Source organism: Colletes latitarsis, chromosome 6 (assembly GCF_051014445.1).
Source record: "Colletes latitarsis isolate SP2378_abdomen chromosome 6, iyColLati1, whole genome shotgun sequence".
Lineage (NCBI taxonomy): Eukaryota > Metazoa > Arthropoda > Insecta > Hymenoptera > Colletidae > Colletes > Colletes latitarsis.
This window is the reverse complement of record NC_135139.1, coordinates 17,800,382-17,821,895: the sequence shown is the minus strand read 5'-3', so window position 1 is coordinate 17,821,895 and position 21,514 is coordinate 17,800,382. Positions and strand designations below refer to the sequence as shown.

The 21,514-nt window shown below is 41.7% G+C and overlaps 1 protein-coding gene across 2 annotated transcripts in view; it reads right to left on the bottom strand.

Moving 5' to 3' along the window:
* Hiw (MYC binding protein highwire) overlaps window positions 1–21,514 on the bottom strand; it is a 331,194-nt gene that overhangs the window by 191,506 nt on the left and 118,174 nt on the right. The window lies entirely within an intron of this gene.

Genomic DNA, 21,514 nt, shown 5'->3' with positions numbered 1-21,514 from the left:
GACTGAAAAATTATATTTATGCGTATATATGTAAGGTAAATTTTGTTTCTTTTATTCTCTCTTCTTAACATGTAGTACACGTAGGTTTTAGAAAGAATTATATTCGAATAACGAAAGACATATACAGAATTGGAACACCACGATTTCTTACTAACATCGAACAAAACTACAATTCCCCTACTATTTGACAGTGAAAATAAACGTATTTCTTCCCGAATAAGAATATCTCGAAGACAATTCGAAGGCAAGCGACCTTTTCGTAAACCAACGACGATCCAAAAGCGAAGTTGAGAGCCACTGGGACCGATAGAAACCACGTTCGACGGAAAGTAGAGGAACGAGCAACTTCTGGTCGACCGATCAGAAGTCGTTCGAACTTGATTGGAATCCTGTTTACACTGGAGACTTTGAACGACTCCGGGATAGATCGATTCGGCGGAAAGTTGTCTAGTGTAAATGCCGCTTTACGGGAGCCGCTTCGACGATCGTGCAACTTTTCCGTCTGTCCGTGGAGTGCGTGGGCCTCGGAAGTCCACGGACGATGCAACACGATCGCGCTAGGCGTTCTTTTATCGTCGCTGATTTATCGGTGCTCGGCCCGTCGTGCGTGCACACGTGTTTCTATTAATAGAAAACGCCTAGACCACCGTGATCCTCCACTTCGCGGCGCAACGTCCCTTTAACGAACGCGGCCACCGGAAAATTAAACTGGAACAATATCAGTACGACGGATCCAACGTGTTACAGATACGCGGTGCACGTGTATCGCGTGCTGCTTGATTGGATTTTCATATGTTTCGCCGGTCCGTTAATCGTTACGATTCGACGCCGATCTCGTTGCTATCGAACACACACACACACACACACGTTCTATCGTGGATATAATATCGATGCTCGACGGTACGATCAATTAACATCACCGCGTGCTTGAAATCATCGCGAGCAATGCGGCTGTGGGCCTGCACTACGGCTCGATCGCTAGGTTCGAATCGTTTCTTTGCTCTTCTTTTTTCCCCCAACCCTCCAGTCACCGTATTTTTAATTGGAACCGGAACGATTTTCATTCGCGAGAACGTACCGCCCGCGATCCCCGTAGGTAAAGGAGGATAAACGGGGTCAGAGGCGAATCGAACTTTGATTTCCCCCGGAACAATGGTTACGTTTACGGCGATGAATTTTCTTGATGGCGGCGCGGAGGTAAAGTTTTTGAAGTTTCGTTCCCGTGAAACACGAGCACGACGAGGGAAACCCTTTGTCGAACTTTCGACGTTTCGAGCGATGAAAATTTCAGCCCAGTTTTCGAACTCGTCCACCCCGGGGAAGGTTCCGTTCCTTACTGTGTCGATTCGAGGGTGGATTCTCATTACTAAGGCGCATAATTAGGTAATTATTGGAATTCTTTTACTTTCTCTTGGAATTATGAAAGCACCGATATCGGTTGAAATTTTAAACCCTGGAGTTTGGTCGAACTTCGTAACTGTATTTTACGTTGAATTAACGACGTTGAATTTATCGTAATAAATTCTCAAAATTCTGATACAATTATTGACTCGTAACGCTTATGTTTTTATCTTATAGAAACAATGATTTCCCGTTTGGCCCAGTTACCCGATTTTACCCTACCTTCCCTCTATATTGGCATATAATTCATAATCAGGGAATCAATTTCCGTATAATCGACACTCCGGATAATTAGTGTCAGAATAATCGATGTTCCAATAATTTAACGCGCTACCGTAGTTCAATTTCCATAAAATATATCAAATGAAACGTGGCAAACAAACTTTTTTTACTATCGACGTAAGAAAAACTGATAACTCTTTGCTTTAAATATAAGAATAACCGGAATATCGAATCCTATTAACATGAAAAGGATTTACGACACCACGATGCTATTATCTTTTGTCTATTTTAACGCTCGATATGTATTCTGATACGTTTCGAGGGGTCCCAGAGAGTTTATAACAATAATAAAATCATGATTTATTAAATTGTTACAGTAGTCAATTTTAAGTGTAATTTTAGTAAACACTTTATGCTTAATTATATCTGGTACATTAATTATACGAGCAAAGTCTGGAGCGAACATCGTAATTGATTGATATTACTTTATTTGCTCGAAAATTAATTTCTATCAAATATGTGGAGTAAAATTAATTGGCTGCAACGAACAGCACGAATTCCGTAGGTCTTTATGTAAGATGAAATTTTATTATTTATGCTAACTTATAAATCTAATAGATTTAGACACTATTACATCCTTGGTAAATAGTTCCATCGAGGTAAATTACGAATTAAATAAATTTTGACGATCTTGGTTGATCGATAATATAATAATCATCGAACGTGGGACGTAATCGACCGGTGAGCCGTCGACGAGCTCATCATAGCATGCTGATTAATACGATGTAATGACATGCGATAGATTGAAAAGAACTATGTATCCGTGAAAGGTAGATAAGGGAAGTTTGGACCAACCAGTCTTCATCGGTAATAGCTCGGAAAATCGAAGATTCAAAAATTGTGAATATCACGAACCGGGGAACAGATTATGTCGTGATAATTATACGCCCATGCGTCGACGTTTATTTAATCCTTGAACGACTAGCAGGGACCCCAGTCTCATTATTTCGTTAATAACTCATTGGCTCGATTGAATTAATACTTGCTCATTTTAGATAATCGGCTCTTTTAATCTGCTTAATACTATACTACGGTCACATGTTTCTAAGCTATTTTAAATTGACTAAAATTAAATAATTAAAGCCTGCGGTCGATCAAAGATAAAGCAGATATGCGTCTGCAGTTTCAGTTACTCGTAAAACACACAAGAATTTATATACTTTTTCCTTTTGTAAGCATTTCTTACCTGAAATTTTCGTAATATTATTTCTAATAAATTATATTGACATATCACGGTGATCTATGTTATTAATATAGTGAAAATGAACATAAAATGGAAATACGAATAAATACATTTACAATAGTTATACAAAGGACGATTCATGATTGAATCAAAAACGAATTTTTAAAGTAAATCGACGGAAATTTTTTGACGAAATTAAAAAATTTCAAATCGTTCTAGAAAAATTATTTTCAGCTGCAGGGGTCAATTACAATCATTTTTGGTCAATAGACATACCCCCGAAATCTTACTCAGTTTTGAGAGAAAAATTCATTACCGAAAATTTCATGTCTGACCATAGCGTTGATATGTTTCACTGAAATTTAATGCGTATCTTTAAAACATCATAACTTCTGAACGGATTGGACGATTTTAATGTTTAAAAAAGCAAACTACGCGTATTTTGGTGAAGAATATGTAGAAATCGCAAAAATATTCGAAAAGTTAATCCTTGACCCCGAAAAATGCAAAAAACCCCATAAAAATGGTCCAATTTTCAAACAGCCATAACTCCTACAATTCTGAATATATTTCAATGAAACTTTTTTCTGAAGTAGAGTTTATGGGTACCTACAAAAAAGTATTAGACAACTTTTTTGTAGAGCGTCAAACAAATTTACTAAAAATCAAAAACGAATTTTTAAGAAAAATCGACAGGGAATAGGTGTCAAAATTTTTCGGCGAAATTGAAAAGTTTCAAATCATTCTGGAAAAATTATTTTCGATTGCAGGGGTCAATTACAATCATTTTTGGTGAATACACGTACCCTCGAAATCCTATCCACTTTCGAGAAAAAAATTCATTATCGAAAATATAATGTACATTGATGAGTGACCAGAAATTTTTCATAAATTTCATGCTGAACTTTAAAAAATCATAACTTTTAACACGTGATATTTAATCCTCTTGAGAATATGAAGGGTTACAATCATTTCGAAATACAGAATGATGTTACATTCAATAATCGAGTAACGAATTAAATATTCCAACATTTCAGCACCTAAGAAGGATCGTGATAATTATTAATAATACTAATAGGTATTAACGGTCGGTGCAATATGCACACCAAGACACAAATTTAATCCGCGTATAATCCTTTGGTGTGCTTCAAGATTTAACGGTAACCACAATGTCATATTGTTTGGAAAGGCAACCACGCGTTTCAACAGCAAATACGAACATTAACATACATTATTTTTAAGCATGGTACTCAAAAAAGGAACGAGAATTTGCTTTGTTGTTGTCAATTTATAACTAACGTGAAAATGGTACTTACTTACTTTGTCGATTATACCAATGGTCCACGAAATCGTTGAATTAGGTCACCTCCAGAACACGTCACTAGTATAAATGTTAAATCCACGAACGATTCTTAGCGAAAACTGTTTGAGAGTCACCCGAAAAGAATTCGACGTCCGTTCGCGTCAATGATTCGTCTACGACTGCCTTGATAACGACTTAGAACCGTTGCCACGTGTTCGTCGCGGATCGTAGCACTCATCATGGAAATCCAGAGATACCTGATTTAGCCCAGCTACCCGGCTTAACCCCACTCACTCCCAATGTTGTCATGCTGCTCTAGAATGCGACGCAAAATTCCAATAACACCGTCGAAAAGGGTCTATTTTTATAGACTCGCGTGTAACTACCTGGTCTCGCAATGAAGGCCAATGTTTAGGAATTTTACAAACGAAAGCTATCCAACGTACAATCGTCAAAATGTATTCATTATTTATTATAATATAGAAAATACACCTTAGGACAGTGTTACAATATTTTACGAGGCACATGTAACGATTTACACTCATTTTAAAGGGCATTTCATCCTCTATCCGAGGATCATACCGTTATTATTTATGCTGTCTGCTATGTTTATTTTAAAATTTACTTTGACTCTATGCAACCAAAGAAGTTTCAGCAACTCCTATCGATTATTGTGGGTATATTTTATAGTCTACATTAAAAATATATTCTATTCACCGTATCGTGCAACCGTAATGTAGGAGATTTCTATCGAATATTTGTGCCGCACTGTAGTTTTGTTGAATGCTAAGTGTTTTGTTTGTGAACAGGGGGAACAAAACGAGTGGTTGTGAAGAATGGACATGATTCTTATATAATATTAATTTCTGTAAGATTGTGTGCTTCGTGTGTTTTAAATTCGTTTACATAATTATATCGTTTGCACATTTGTTCCAAATACAATTCTCTCTGTTAATTCCTACAGTAATATACAAAACACAATGAATAAATATCAATTAGGTCCGAGGAACCCCAGTGCTTTTTCGAACTTGTTCGAATACTTACGAGCGGCACTGCACTTGAATTATCGTCCGAAAATATCATTCGGAATTTTGCTCGTTAACATTTTATTGGGGCTTTCGGTCTGCACCTTGCGCCCAGCGAGGCTGCAGCCTGAAACCGGCGTGTATCGCGCAGCAAGAAATCGATCAGCGATCGAGGCTCTCGACGTAAGGATAAGGTCCCTTATAAGTAGCGATCGAATTAAATCGAGCGCATCGATCGAGTCGACCGCTGACCGTGGATCCCCTCGACCGAGGCGCAATTAAATTGGATCGACGGTATTTCACAGGGCGGAGGTACGGGATCTCGAGCCGCGGGACGTCTTCGTGGATCATTAAGCCGGAGAAATCGAGCGTCGCGCGGCGCACGGGCAGAGAACGCGCCTAATTATTTCGCGCACCGTCGAGCGGCCGCGTTATTCCTGCGATTCGTTAGACTCGAGAGCCCCTGCTGGTAATGCCGATGTAAACAACGCTTTCCGAGCCAACGGGGGAAAAACCACCAGCCCAGGTGTGCCCGTCTCGCGAATAATTAATTCCCTCGGAGCCTCTCCTCGAGGATTTCTCTGGTTCCTCGAGGACTCCCCGATACTTAGGGCTGCTCCTTTCACCGGATATCCGTCCCCCGTCCGTCTCGAGGAGGCTCATCACGACCGCGGAGCATCGCGGATTCGCCAATTTCGCGGGCTGCTTTCCAGTTTTCGAGCCAACGCCCCAATTATTCCCTCGTCGATAACTACTGTTGGTCGCAAATGTGTAAGAAATTCGACTTGGTCGAATCCACGTAACCGGGACCCGAAATGTTACGCTTAGGTGCTAAACAATGTACGAAAAATTCGACCAACCCTTAAGTGGACTCTCAATCTCAACTGAATTATTTTGAGTTGATTTTTACCAAATTGGTAAATGGAAATTAACACACTTTCTTACGAAGTAGATAGTATATATCCAAGTAAACATATCATATTTTTACTTTCTCCGTTTATGAATTTTCTCCTATATAATCTAAATATGTGGGAGAGTCGAAGGCTGATTAAAACGTCTCGTACGACTTGCTATTCTTTGTAGGTTTTATTTTTTATTTGTACGATATTGACAAAAAATATACACGAAGAATCCACCTTTAATTTTGGTAACACTTTGAGGGTTGAAAAAGCAACTGAATAATGAAGAATACTAAGGAATAGAATTACCTTTTTCCAAAACTAACATATACGCGAAATAACTACTCTTGATTTTGATAAAGCATTGAGGGTTGAAAAGACAACGGAAAATAGAGAATCCTTTTTGCAAAAAGAACAATTACACATTCTGAGGCGGGCGTTTTGTGGTGTTTGTCGTACCAGTCGCGTTCCGCCATCTCGACACCTTTGTTTCGCGCTCGAGAAGAGTTCAAAGGTCGATCGGGGGGGTTCGATTACCAAGCCACGGCGAAAACTTTCTTCCCTACCAGCGCGAAATCGTTGTTTGCGGCCTATATAGCCGACCAAGGATCCGATCGCGTTAATTAATCTCGGCGTAACAGTCTGAAACGTCGGCGTCTCCGGAGCTACCGGAGACTTATTAATGACCGAACGACTAATTGAAATGGATTCGATAAACGCGAGCCTCTCCGTGCCGGGTTAATCAAGATCGGACGAGCAAGAAGCGCATTAGACGGGAACGTTTCATTTGCATTTTCATCGACGATGGAAATAAATGTGGACAGGACCAACGAGCGAATCGACGAAACGGATTTAACGTCGGACGGTGGAATGATTATGTTCGTCCTTTGACGAAGACCATCGCCCTCCCGGTAAAACTACTCGGCGCCGGCACAGGAATTGTTAATTACTTAAGTTTTAATCACGGGCACTTTCGTTGTCCGTAAACCAGAATAATTTATCGAGATTATGGAAAGTGGACTTTACGTGGCGCTATGAAACCGGGACGGCCGCGAGACCGAGGATTTTATTATTAGAGTTTTACGGATAAACCGATATACACCCAACACTGAAGTCTACTAGGATAGAACGGAGAAGCCTCGAAAACTTTCGAAAACTATATACATTCGATATATTCGTGTGGCAAGTATTAAATTTCATTACTTCGTATTCGAGTAGAAGATTTCGAAATTAATTTCAGTATTATCGTACTTGGAAATTCTTCGTTTATCATGTATTCTGGTTTTTAAACCGGGCTCGATGTGAATAGAAGTTGGGAAGAATACTTGTACATTAATTTGAAATTCTGAGACACGAAAGAAGTCGTATTTTTCACGTTTAATAACAAATATTGTACTATCGTTCCCTACCAATTTTAATGAAATCTTACCGACTTTCCTCTCGCGTAAGACTTTCCAGCTCGACGCGGAATAATCGCGGGGACAGTAGGCGACGAAGGACTCGGTTAAATGATCGATCGGTTCGCGGAAACTCTCGTTAATCGTCCGCTTCCGTTTCGAGCCTTTCCCGTTCTTCCCCCGTGCAGAATCCCGCGAGAATGGTTTTCGGCCCCGACAATTCCGATGAATTCCTATTTCTCAGTCTACCGACGCGCGGCGTTCCTACGTTTTCCCCCCCGATTCGGAGTTGTGGATCTTGCAGACGACGTCGCCAAAGACGGATTAAAGGATCTCGCACGGACGAATTCGTTTATTTCCGATAACCGCGGAGGAAGGGAAGAATTTATGACCGCTGAGGACGAGTCGCTGGAGAAGTTTATCCACGCTCGACGAAGAAACCCCACCGCCAACCTCCGCCCACGCTCGTTCGAACGTGCCTGAAATTCCTGTCGCTAGCGAACCACTTCTTTTCATTTGCACCGGCCGCGATCGCGGACAACCATCGCGACGGAAAAGGGAACACCGACCTGGATGGAACGTGGAAGTACTTTCGAGATTTTTCTCACCCATTATTAACGATTAACGTGACAAGATTTGTATTTTATTTGATATTATAATAATGAATTTAACGAAGCTTTATTTCACCCTTACAGAGGATTACGCATTACGTAAATGACAATGAAACCATTTCTCATCATTCTTAATCCATTATTACAAATTCAAGCCGTTCGAACGAATCGATTTCTACATAATTCAATTCCATAGTTCCGCGCATAAAAGCGTCGAAGCCATTAAAAAAGTATTACTTCGCGAGATCATTTTTTATTCCTGTTCCAGCCGTTTCCAGTTAAATCTTTTTTATTCTATGTATATTTCCTTGCAATTTTAATCTTAATTTTTGAGTAAAATTTTTTATTCGTAAGGAATTTCGAGAAAATTCGAGAATGAATCAGACTGGGTCGGAAGGGACCCAGCGTCCATCGTCCCGAGAATTAAACGAAGCTGCAATATAGTTGAACGATTTGAAAACGATTTCTCTGGCCCGTGATCAATGTCGGATCGAAGATATCAGGATAATTGTGGCCACGCGAGTCCATCGCTCGTTCGAGTGGAATCACAGAAACGAGGCAGTAGTTCCATGAAATGGCATTCATTGCATCCCGTCCCCCTCCCCGGACCCTTTTCCCGCCCAGGTATCCCGTCCATCTTGGCTTCCTCGAGATCGAAAAGTCCGGGGTCGCGAAGATGGGTCGACCATCGTGCTTTTACGACGACGATCCCATGGCTGGCCATAGAACGGCGATAAAAATCGGTCATGAAAAGTAAGAAGTTTGTTCCCTTTCGAGCTTTCGCTCGTCCTCGTCGCAAAGGCCATCAGATTTCTTTCGCTCTGGGCCCTTTTTTACGATCGCACCTTCAGCCTATTCGAGACTCGAATTAAGTGGACCCCGAAATACGCGCGGAAAACATTCCATCCTACCACCCTTGAAAGAGGGTGGTTTCTAATTTTCTTAAAATAAAATTTAGCAAGGTTACGAAAATAAGTACCGAAACAAAGGTAGTTTAGAATCGTCTGAAATCAAAATTTTAGTCTTACTGAGCATCGTACGGGTTTGATTCGGCAGTGAACGCGTTAACCTAGATCTCGATCCACGAGTTTAGAATATTCGTAGCTGATTCTGTTGACGATGCACTCCGACTGTCTCGTTACAACAATATTAAAGCCGTTGTAATGTAGAGAACGACAGGGGAAATTAATTGAAAAATACTCCTAATTAAAAACGCAATACGCGCCATAAAGATCCAGTGGTTCCATGTTCGATGTAACCCCGCCGCAGTCGAAATAAACGAACAAAGGGGCGCACCGATATCGTTGAAAATTTATCGTCAAACAGGGTCACATTATCCTACGGTATACGTAGCCGGCCCTCGGGGACGCACGGTTAATATTCCCCCGCCCTCTCTGCCCTTTGTTTGACGATAAAATATTGAAAGTCGCGAAAGGATCGGCATTACAAACTCGACGAGCGTTTCTTCGAAAGCTGCGATCCCCGCTTCCCGCGCGACATTTTACTCGATACAACAAACGACTCTTCGATTTCGGATGTTCGATGTTTGTCGAGAAATACGGTTGTTGATCCTCGACTCTCCCGAAATCCCACGCGCCGCGTTCCCTCTCAACTGGACGACTTTTAATACCCTCCGTGCGTCGATCTTCGTTGGAATTGTTCCGTTATTTTACGAAATTATTAACGTCGAACGAAAAAGAGACGTTATCGTTTCGAGGAAATATCGAATTAATATCAATTTGCGGTAAATAAACGAGTATCAATTTATGTAAAGTAAATTAATATCGAATAATATAAACTGGCAGAACTACACGCGGGACGGAGATCAATTAATCCGCGCGCGGGAATTCTTTTTCAATAATAATTCGACTCTCCCCGGTTCGGGATTAATTATTTTCAAAAGAAATTTTACTGTAAACTATTTACGTTTTGTCGAATTTAAATTTGGGAAGTTTATATGCGAAATTACGGGGCTTAAAATTGGTAATTTAACGTAGAATCGTCGATTTGTAATTTAATATACATATATGTATTAAAATATTGAACATTTTATTGAACGCTATTTTTTGACCCATCGCGTTTTCCTGATTCCTCAAAGTCGGTGAATTAATCTAAATATCAGTGCTAACAAAATTTCTGTTTTGGATTGGCCTACACAGAGAAATTTATAGTAAATTTCTAGAAGAGAATAAATAAACACTTATCTATCGTTTCAATTACTTTGATACAAATAAACACACTATAATTGTCATTAGTTTTAGCGTTAAAAAGACAAATGTGTGATTCATATGATTCCCAACCCAATCATACATTTGTATAGCAGAATTAAATAACAGTGGGAACAAATATCTCCGGATTATTGTAAAAAATTAATAGAAGATACGTCGAAGCAAATTAATGTAGTTTTGCAAGCAAACAGGTCGTGGAAAAAATATTAAAAATAAATGACATATTAAATACTGACAAGTATTGGACGTGATGCAAAACCGAGTCTATTTTATTTTTCATTGCCAAACAAGAAGACATTAACTATTAAAAAAATTTCTAATGTTACTTCTAACTGTTCATTCTTAGCAATAAATAATGACTTGTACAAAACTCGTGATTATCGGTTCAGTTATGCTCCACGCTGCACATTCGAAGCGGCGGAGAACTGGTTCGCCATGACAACGGATAATTTGAAGCTGGAAAGTGCTCCGGTGGAGATTCACGATACATGTAAGCGCGTACCGCCTCCTGGGAATACGTAACGCAGTTACGGGACAAGGAACTCGTACTCCGTATCCTCGGAAACAAAATTTCAGCAGTTGAAATCTCGCGTGTTCGCCCGGTATTTAAACTTCGCTGGACCGCGTCGCCCGAGGAACCGACATTCCGTATAATATCGCCTGCGGGCGAAACCGTCTCCACGGGCACGGAGAATTCGGTTTGATAAAGTCATTGTACCTTTGTCGAAGTAATCGGCCATTTCCCACCGACAGGAACGGAGGAAATTGAAGATCCTAGGACGAATCGTCGCGCCGGACTTACGTCACGTACAAAAGGCGTACGTGAGTTTCGACGGTGTCTCGCGTAGGATTGGGGGCAGAGCAGAAAAGAGGGATAATTAAAGGGGAGGAGGGGGGACCAGCACGAAACTGGACACTGGCCATGTCGCCTCCCGGGGGCCAGAGTCCGGGTTCCCGAAAATTCCCTGCTGTACGAGTAGAATTCGTGGACGTAGCGGATGGAATACCAAAAACCGGCCCGGACGGATGCAATTGCACACGTGGCCCGCGACGCTTGCCAACGAAATTTACATTTCTTCGAACAGCCACGGGAAAATCGAAACGAAGAGAGAATAGGGGGGACCCGGAGACCAAGATCGAAACTACGACGAAACGGGAAGTCGATTGGAAACGTTGCGACGCTCGGAAACGGTTCCGGACAACGGAGATATAAAATCCGCCGTGTAACCTGGGGTTTGTGATGCAATGGTCCTCGAAGATAGAATCACGGATTGTTTTTGGTCGTTCTTTTACCCTGGTGCAACGTCGGGAGGTGGAAACGCTCTGGAATATTTTGTCTCCGTTTAACGGAATATTCAGGGTCGCGTGCGAACCTCGAGTCTTTGAACTTTGAACTCTAAAATGTTAATTTGGAAAATTGGAACGTTTAATTTAATTCAATTCTAGCGTTTAAATGTTCTTTACTTGGCATCTCGATCTCGATCTCGATATCTCGAATACTTGACTTAAATGACCATTTTAAGATGCAACTTTAAAAGCTGAACATCGATATCTTTAGATGAAACTGCTATTCAAATAAAATAGTATGGGCAATCGATGTGAATATGAAGAAGATTCTTGAGAACAATATTATTGTTTGCACCTCTCAGGGGGGGGGGGGGCAGAAAAGAAATACCGTTCCGTTGTAAACGTAACAAATTATTATTGTTGCAACGCGGTAGCGTCGTTAACGCGTTAACGACCGACCGGTTCGAAGCAGGAAGTCGGAACGCGCGTCGAGGAACACGACGCCCGGGCCTAATGCATGGAAATATCAAGCGTTACACGCGTACCCGAGGCGTTCGGGATTATTTGCATTCGACTGGATGAAAAATGATAATAGGCAACGCGAACGAGGGGGGTAAAAAAACGTAAGCCACGCGGTGGTTTCTTTGTCATTCCGCTCGCGGTTCCTCCGGTCCGCGCGATAAGCTCCGCGTATCTGGAAGGTTCCTCGTAGCCGCGGGCTAAGGCTAGCCTCGCCAGAGAAGAAGAAGACGGAGAAGAAGGGGGGGGGGCCTATAAAACATTCAGGTACCCGGAGTAACCGGTGAATAATGCATAACCGAGGAAATGGACCGCTTAGGCGATTTAAATCTCATAAATGCATCGCCCGTTTGTTCCCAAGGACACGTACCGTTTTGTCAGGACATTCGCCTTCGCCACGCTCGACTCCTTGATTCTCCATCGGCTACATGTCGCAAAATGCGATGGAGCTAAGTCGAGAGGCATCCTGGCAATTTTTCCGTGCCCCGAAGAACCCGGGATTTAAAAGCGATCTTCGACCCTACGGGAATGGACTTTTCGACCCACTCCTCTCGTGAGACCATTACGGAGCTTAACGATGACACGAAACTATCGATTATAAACTAATTTTACCGTCACGGATCCGTACGCGCTATTGTGAATTAGATTCTGCGACTGGCTATGGAATTGCATCTCGATACATCGATTTAAAGAACAGGTATTAACCCCTTGACGTACGATTTAATGTAATTTTTCAAACGTCAATCTTTCTGATCGTTTTATAAACTTTCTTAACTTATCTACCTTTTAATCCTTACTAACATTTTGTTGCTTAAAATCGAAGTGAATCAATTTTAATTTCGTTTTCTTTTACTTCTATTATTTAAATCAATGAATATACAAACTCTTTTACTAGTATAAGCATAAAACAGCGTTTCGTCTCGGACCTGTTTAGGGTTTAATTTTAATAGCAGTGATGCAGTAGCCAAAAGAGTGACTTTCGAAGTTAAATAAAGACTATGTAGACTAAATTAACTCTTTAACGTACAATATAATTCCAAATAATTTTTCAAACGTATGCTATTTAATTTTGTTTACATTTGCTCGTACAAGGAATGGCCACAAGAAAGAATAGATTTATGTTGATTTTAATATATAAGATGACCAATGAATAGCTTCATAATTGTGAAACTTGACAAAAGAACTGTAACAAGTTAGACACCTTATTCTACAGCAAGATTAATCTGAGGTCTCTGGAATCCTCGAGATTCTTATTTTTTGAAAAAAGTAAATTGAGATTAAGATTTATTTCGAATATTTAATATCGAAGTCTGGACCGCGAGATTTTCTTGCATTATTCGCTCCGAAGAGCAAGTTTTCTTTTCAGCAAACCAGGAATTTTTTTAATTAAAATTTTAATGTCTATGGAGATCGGAAGATTACTTTCTCCGCCAGTTTCGAAATTTGCATAGGAAACAAAATTCCCCAAAGAGACGCAGAATGGTATTTCGAATAAAATAAAATATTCTTCCTCCTCCAAAAAAATTGACTGTAACTGATATCGCAAGGATTATTCAGACGTCGTCGCGGATGTCCCCTACGTACGTTCCCGTATGAATAAAACCACCCACAAAGAAGCAGAATGCGCAAACGGCGTTGGCGATTCTTTTTCCGTGTAACAAGTTTAAACTTCACGCAAAACACGCACGCGTCCAAGTGGCTCACGCGAGCTGGCGTGCGGCGAACGTCTTCCGAATTTTTAATCGGGCCGCTGAATCGCGAATCGCAAAACTAGTGTGAATTTTAATACGCGTCGCTGATAGGAGAAAAGCAACCGCGACTCGCTGCACCGCGGAGGAGGATAATAGAAAGCGTTGCGCAAAAGCACGGACGGCCTCCCGCGAAAAAAAGCTCGACCGGAGAGACCGAGCGGTTGATCTCGTGAGAGATAAACAGCGCAATTTAATACAATTCCGTTTCATTACGCGCAGCAGCAGGCAGGATACTGTTAAGTCTGGTTACATCTAACTTTCATGTTCCCCGGGAACGATGGAAACCATGGATTTCGCCTTCTATTTTTCACCGTTTTATCGCCGCCAATTCTTATCCGCAGCCGCGGCCACGCAATTTGCTACGACCATTAAAACAGAGAAAAATACAAAAATTTCATTTGGAAAATATACAAATGGTTTCGAGTGTAAGCTTACGTGATTTTTATTTTTTATAGTTTCTATTGTTTCGACTCTCGACCCAGTTGCGCGGGACGATTTCTATGGATAGATATTACGCGTGGAATTTCTCGCGAAAATCACAGCATAACAACTCGCGACGATTATAATGATTATGGATAAGCTTCCATTCATCGATATCGTTAAGATAATAAAACTTTTTAAAGGGACTCGCGAACCTGATATTTTTAATTGTATTTTTCTGGGATTTATTAAAGATAAGTCGAAAGAGATCCTTTGCAGATCGAACGACTCGATGAAAGTAAAACAGAAAACTTTGGAGCTTTACTGTTGTTTGCTTCTGGCGCTCTTCGAGTTAACGGATGATAAGAACGATAGAATTTACGATTTACGCATCGGTTCGCTTATGAATTATTTACAAATGTTCGTTACTTTCAACGGGGCACGGAGCAGCGAAACCCAAGATGGAGTACGTGTTGTTGGAACCGAGAATAAAGACAGCGAAGTATTAAAAACTTCCGAATCGTTGTAACTTTTCTACAGTTGCGGGGTATTACCTTAATCAAAATATTTCATTCCTTCGTTGGGGTGAGTATTAAAAGCAAAACATAATAACATCCACCGCAATGAAGAAGTAAAATATTTTTATTAAGACGATTCTCCATAACTGTATAAAAGTTACAACGCTCAGAAGTTTTAATAGTTCGCTGCCTTCGTTCTCTCCTCTTCAACACATGGTCCTTTTCTCGTTTACGTCCACCGTGACTTCGTTCTAGGAAATAATTCCTAAGTAATCCTAAATTTAATCTCTCTCCTACTGAAATTATTTTAAGAGAAATCTCGTCGTAAATAACGAACGTTTATTCTTTCCTTTGCCTTCGAAGTCCAAGTTTTCTTCTCGATTTTCATCAGAGCATACTTGTAAAATTGTATTCGAATAATACAGTAATGATTCTTAAACTGAACGTTATTCTGGGATTAGCTCGTTCATCTTTCGTACAGCAGAAGCGAAATTTGATACCAGTCTTTCACGCTTCGCTGGTTCCAAAGGAGAAACGTTCAACTTACGAATCACGTTCAGTTTAAGAATCATTACTGTAAACTTTCTATTTACGTAACGAGCTCGAACGAACTATAATATATTGCAATGTTCTTTATTCGCTCAACTAAATACTTCTATCCTCGCTGAATTTTTACCTCGATTAATGATCGAGAAATTACGCGAATCTCAGACGAACTTAAGCTCGTCTATAGTTCCGCAACGTCTTATCCTCCCGGCGACCTCGATTCGTCTTTCTTTCCATGGTCCTCGAGGCAAAAAGACATTTCTCTTCGACGGACACGGAATTCTTTTCTCCAAAAGATTTAAATTGCATACTCTCTGCAGCCATCCACTTGACGAGCGCGCACGTCGTACGTGCTCGCCGTGGCTGCACGTCGAAACAATGGCGCGCCGTCTGTTTGGAAACCAACAGAGATTTTTCTCTTCCAAAACGTCGAAATTTAGGAACAAGCAAAAGAGTAATAACACACGGTCACGTGCTTTCCTCGACTTAAAATTTAACGAACTGAGAATTAACTTACGCTTCGACTCCTATCCCCAAGACGAAACTTTCAACGAAAGTCAATTTTCAATTACGTTAGAAATATAGCCACACCGTAAAATTTGTCACATTAATGATTTTAAGTAAAGAAGGTTACAGTACAGGGGCAGACGAAATTGGTGCTCGTCGTTCGAGAGGCAAAGTCGCGATTCAGCGTCGCCCTCAGGAAAAATAGTTGGGACGAGAAGATCGCGAAAAGGGTAAAACGTTCTTTCAAACGTTTCATCCCTGACGGGACCGAAACGACCGTTTCAAGTGGCTCTTTTCAATCGGTGAATCCGTCGTCGACGCGAACAAGATCAGGGACGTCCTGGCAATTAACAAAACGCGTTAATGACCGCCACCTTGGTAATTGCGACACGCCGGGAAACAAACGGGGCCTTTTCTTCGCGCGAGGAGTTGCTCGTTCCTTTTCTTCCCGGTCTCGCTTTTGTTTCCACCTTTCGTTTCGTCGCCTCTACCCGGCGAAGTAGTACACACGCTCGAGGGAAAAAGCACGAGGAGCTTCCTCGGTGGTCTGGTTTCCAACAGTCTCCCGACAGTTTCGAGAGCTCGATTCTCCGTGAGTATCGACGCGAGAATGTTTTTGATCGCGCCCGGTTCGGGAACGAGGGAAATCGAGTACCCTTTTGAAAAAGAAAGCGCGACGATTAAAGTTTCGCGAAGAAAGGATCGGCCAAAGAGGCGAGCACGTACTTTCGGCTCTGATTAAACGCTAAAGAACTTGGAGTGATTAAGGTCTCCGGCGAAGAGCGACAAAGAACCAACGCGGATTTTCGTGCGTAAAACTTTCACGTTAATTACTTGAAAATTTAATCGACTTTGACGCTGGATTCGGAACGAAAAGCGCAGAACCCCTGACTCGGTGAATCGTGTTTATTTTTGAATACTGAAAACGAAGAACTATAGATTTAAATGTCTAAAGAAAAAAAATTGGTATATTCGGTAGCAATTATAATATTACGAACTGGAATTTTTGCATCTCGTATGTCGGATTTTTGAATTTTCTTCAACGTGCAAATACTAAAGACGAAGATATAGATTTAAATTTTTTATTCGATAGAAGTTATTGGTAACGTTACAAGTCACGGTTTCGCTGTTAATATTTCATGGTGGAAGAGTTTCTGCGCCTGACATTTCGGATTTTTGAATTTCCTCCGTTGGGTGTAATCCATTACAAGCTTAAAACTGACAAGACACGACGGTGGTCGGGCGTTTGTAACGCAAAATTTCGGACGAAGCATCAAGAACCAACGACTCGAAATGAAAATGGGGCGTGACCCCATGGAGGGGGGGAGGGGAAGAGAGGAGAAAGTTTTTATTCGAGCGAAAAGCGCGGATGGCGCCAGGCCGCGCCGTGGGTGTCTCGTTTTGGTAACTCACTTTTGGCGCGATTCGAAATGCGAAAACTCGGCTGGAACTATTCCCCGCAGATGTAATGCGGCCCGTACACGGCCTCGTGCAACGAGGTCGGCGTCGCTCGCGTGGAAACGAGTTTGCGCCGGAGTGGTCCCTCGTAGAGAGGATCGTTTGACCCGAAAGAGAAACGGGTCGACGTTGCGCGAGCCACCCCGCCAGAGAATGGAAATGAACCATTCATTTGGTAGTCGTTTGGGCAAAAACAAAAAAAAAAGAATAGAAAAGAAGGAAAAAAGAAACGCTAAACACGGCCCCGAAATGAGAGACGCGAGTTCCTAAGTTTGTCAATTTCGCGCGACAACCGGGATCCGGTCTCACCGATTCGAAAAAGCGCCTCTCTTTTTATCACCTCCCTCCCCCTGGTTGGCTTCTATTTTTATTTATTTCGTCGCGGTCGGCGAAACGCGACCGACCGAGCCGTAGACAACTAGACGAGAACGAGCAATTGTGAACTCATCTCCCGTCGCGACTTTATCGCCGTTTTCCTTCGGCGGAGCCGTTCGTGCGACTCGTACGAGTTCACGCTCGGTTAAACCGAAATCCGCCTGCGGGGGGCGGCGAAGCCACGCACGGAAACAAACAGCATCGTTTCTTTACATCGATTAAAACGGGCTTCACGGCGAATTAACCCGAGAGGAGCGCTTAAACACGTTGGATTTTCCTAATGCGAACGCGGGAGTGGTCGGGCGGAGTCTACGATGCTGCTCGACGATTAAACTTGCGTCGCACGACGCGAAGAGATTCCAAAATTCTGACCCCGAAACTGCTCCAGCGTAATTACGAACTCCCGTGATCTAAATAACACGAGGTGTCCGCCGAAATAAACTTTTAATCCACCGATATCCAGTTGATCGATCGATCAAACGCAATTGAAAAGTTCCCCGATGAAATTTAAGTACGAAGGCTTGGAAAATTATTTGCTCCTTCCTCGAAGAATGTAAATTGCAAATTTAATAAATATCAATTGTTAGTTTTCGATTCCACGAGAACTATAAAACTGTGCCCGACTATGTACGGGTCGATGTACTGTGCGAAGATCGAAAGATGTCGACGAGTCGAATTCGCTGCACCGTCTTGTTTACAATCACGTTTCGCGACGAAGAAGATGCAAACGATCATTTTCTAACGCATTTTCGAGTCTCAACGACGAAATAGAGATGCTCGAAAGGACTTTGGGGCTTCCTGAATCTCAATAAACGAAAGATCGCGAGAAAACACAATCGCTGGGAGCAAAGGAGCACCTTTCCCTTTGATAGTGGCGCGTCGAACGCGAAAGAATGAGACACCAACGGAGATACAAATCGCTCAGGGTCGGGGGGAGGGAGTGTTCGGAAGCGAAGCCCTCGTATTTCGTGGCCACGTGACAGGCTAGCGTCCCTGTATAAATGGTTTAATTTCCTTATTCAGACGGCAAACCACTCGGAGTGCCGTACCAAGCATACTGATGAAACAACGACGGTATGCCGGGGACAATCAAGAGGGTCGAGACGTTTACTACAAACAGCCCTTGTCGGGAGTGTGCTCGAAACTTCCGCCGGTGACCCTTTCCTGGCCATCGTTAGCCACCGACGCACTGTAGCTGGAAATCTCATAAAGTTTTGTCGAAAGTATGATTTCTTTTTTTCGACGATATTGCAAAGATGTCAGTAAGAAATCTGAACTATCGTATGCTCTTGATTGTCTTTTTACACGATAGATAAGGCAGCTCTCCTGGCGATCGGGCGTGCTCCACTTATCGATCACTCGACATAGTTCTTCTCTAATATTAAGAAAATAGGTTGAGTTCGATAATATCTGTAAGTTTCATAAGATAATATTAATTCCATACTTGATGACGCGAATGCCTTTAAAACGTTATTTTAAGGGAAAAGTAGTTTCTTTAGTTATTAGTAAAACGAATGAATTTACTACAAATTCTAACATTATCCACATATAACTCCTGAAAATTTCAATAAAACATATTAATTACAAAAATACTTATCACATTTTTAATATACACATGTCGAAGGAATTCTATATAATTAAAATCAACCGTCGTATAGGAAAGTTTTAACAAAAATGGTCTGAGAATAAAAGCAATATTGAAGAATTTTTCTCCAAAACTTTTAAGCTGTTTAAAAAATATATTCCTTAAACCACACCTTGTAAAAATCTTTAGGAAATGCATATAATCGATAAAAATAATTGTTTTAATCCTATTCTAAGGAGCACGCCACTTTAATGCCAGTTCCGATCAATCGATTCAAATAGTATATTCGATAAAAATACGAGGTTTTTTTATTTTATCGAATATCTATCATCTTCGTGTTTTTCAGCCATCGAAACGTTATATCATTAAATAAATCGTTAATGGTAAAAAACACGAGTTGTATCCACTTTTACGATATCATTCGATAGACAAACGTTAATTGTTATTACATTATGCGCCAATAAAATCGACACAGACGTACATAAATTCCCTCTTTCGTAAAGCGGCGACGTCCGGCCGTAGAATCGATACCAGATGACCGTAGGATTAAAAATCATTCGTTTCTGTCGTGCACCGTTCACGAAGGAGGCATATCGAGATAACGCGCGGCTGATACGGCTCGCAATTAGCCGACAAGCAAGAGGAATCGGCGCGATTCGACGCAAAGCGCGTAATGTTAACAAGGTGGACAAACGGCGGAACGGCTCGCGTGCAGCCTTCGAAGCGAAATTCTACAACATCTACGAATACAAACTAAGCAGCCACCGGGAGCACTTCACCGAGGGGTGTCCGCTATCTCGGTTCGTTAACGTTAATTAAGGGTAGACGTCGATAAAGGGAAGTCGTTATGTACCCTCTATCGATCGCGAAGCAACCACGTCGGCGTCGATGGCTTATCATTGATTAACGGATAAACAAAACGTGTACGCGAGCAGGACGTTAAACACATTTACGCCGATATTCGCGCGCGCGTCTAATGACGCATTAACCCCTTGGACACCGGAGATAGAGAGCCCAGAGGCGGGGAACGGGGTGCGGGGACGGCCAGCAAATTTTGGCCATAATCCTTGCTGACTTTAATCTCCCGATCACAATTTTTTCATATTTTTTTAGCCCGTAATCGAAGTCGCAAAATGACAAACGCAGGTTGAAACACATAAATTCATCACCCTCGATACTTGAGGGGGTACAAATGTGTCGAAGAAGGAAGTTATTTAAAATAATGTAGCATCCACTTGTATACGAACGATACAATATAAAATAATTATACAGGGTTTCAAAAAATGTTAGTGTGAAAATTTCGGGGATCACCAATTATTGAAATAGGTAAAATTTAAAAATTTTTCATGTATTTCTACTCTGTAAGAATAAATTGAGTATTTGTATTTACTTTTATTGGATAAAAGTCGCGTCGAAAGGGTTGATTTGACACTATACAGAGTATTAGGATCGTATTTAATGTACGCGTAAAGACACAAATGGGAGCAAAGCCGCGTTAGTATCAAACTGCGTACGTCGAGGACTCTGTACACTCGAGTCTGTGAATCGCTGGAGCCCCATGAATTTCCAGGATCAATTACCCCAGCCGCGGAACAAGGAGAGCCGTGATTAAGAATCCAGCGGTGAATGAAAGTAAACATTCACCGGTACAAGCCGCATTAGGTATCATTAGTTTCCATTAGAACTATCGCGCGGCTCGCGATCAAAGATTCCATTCACCGTAGCGTTGGTCCCGCGTGCAACAACAAATCAACTATTCTCTTTTAATCGATGTACGGCCGAGGCCAGTGTGTTTACTCGGAATACTAATCGTACAAACGATCAAATATTTGCCGGTCCAGTTGCCGAGTGTCCGCGAACCGGGAACGCGTACTAGCGAGCTAGTCGAAGGAAATTAAAAGTAAATTGGACTCCTCTCGTCGAGGATCGATTCGACGAAACGAGAGCAGAAGAGACAGAGAATTTCGAGATCGCGCGATGAACGCGAACGGTGATTGAATTTCGGCCAGCCGCGAGCTACGATTTCAAGTGGAAATTTCATAAATCACGTGGGAGGGCTTGCATCAGAGGCCTCAAAGGCTGCCACGGTCCGGTGAATTTCTACTACTTAACATCGCGCAACAAACGAATGTCAAAGAGCGAACCTTCGCGAGCGTAATACGATTGTCGATTCACGGGCAACGCAATAAATTACAGCTTCGTTTGACGATCATTTTAAC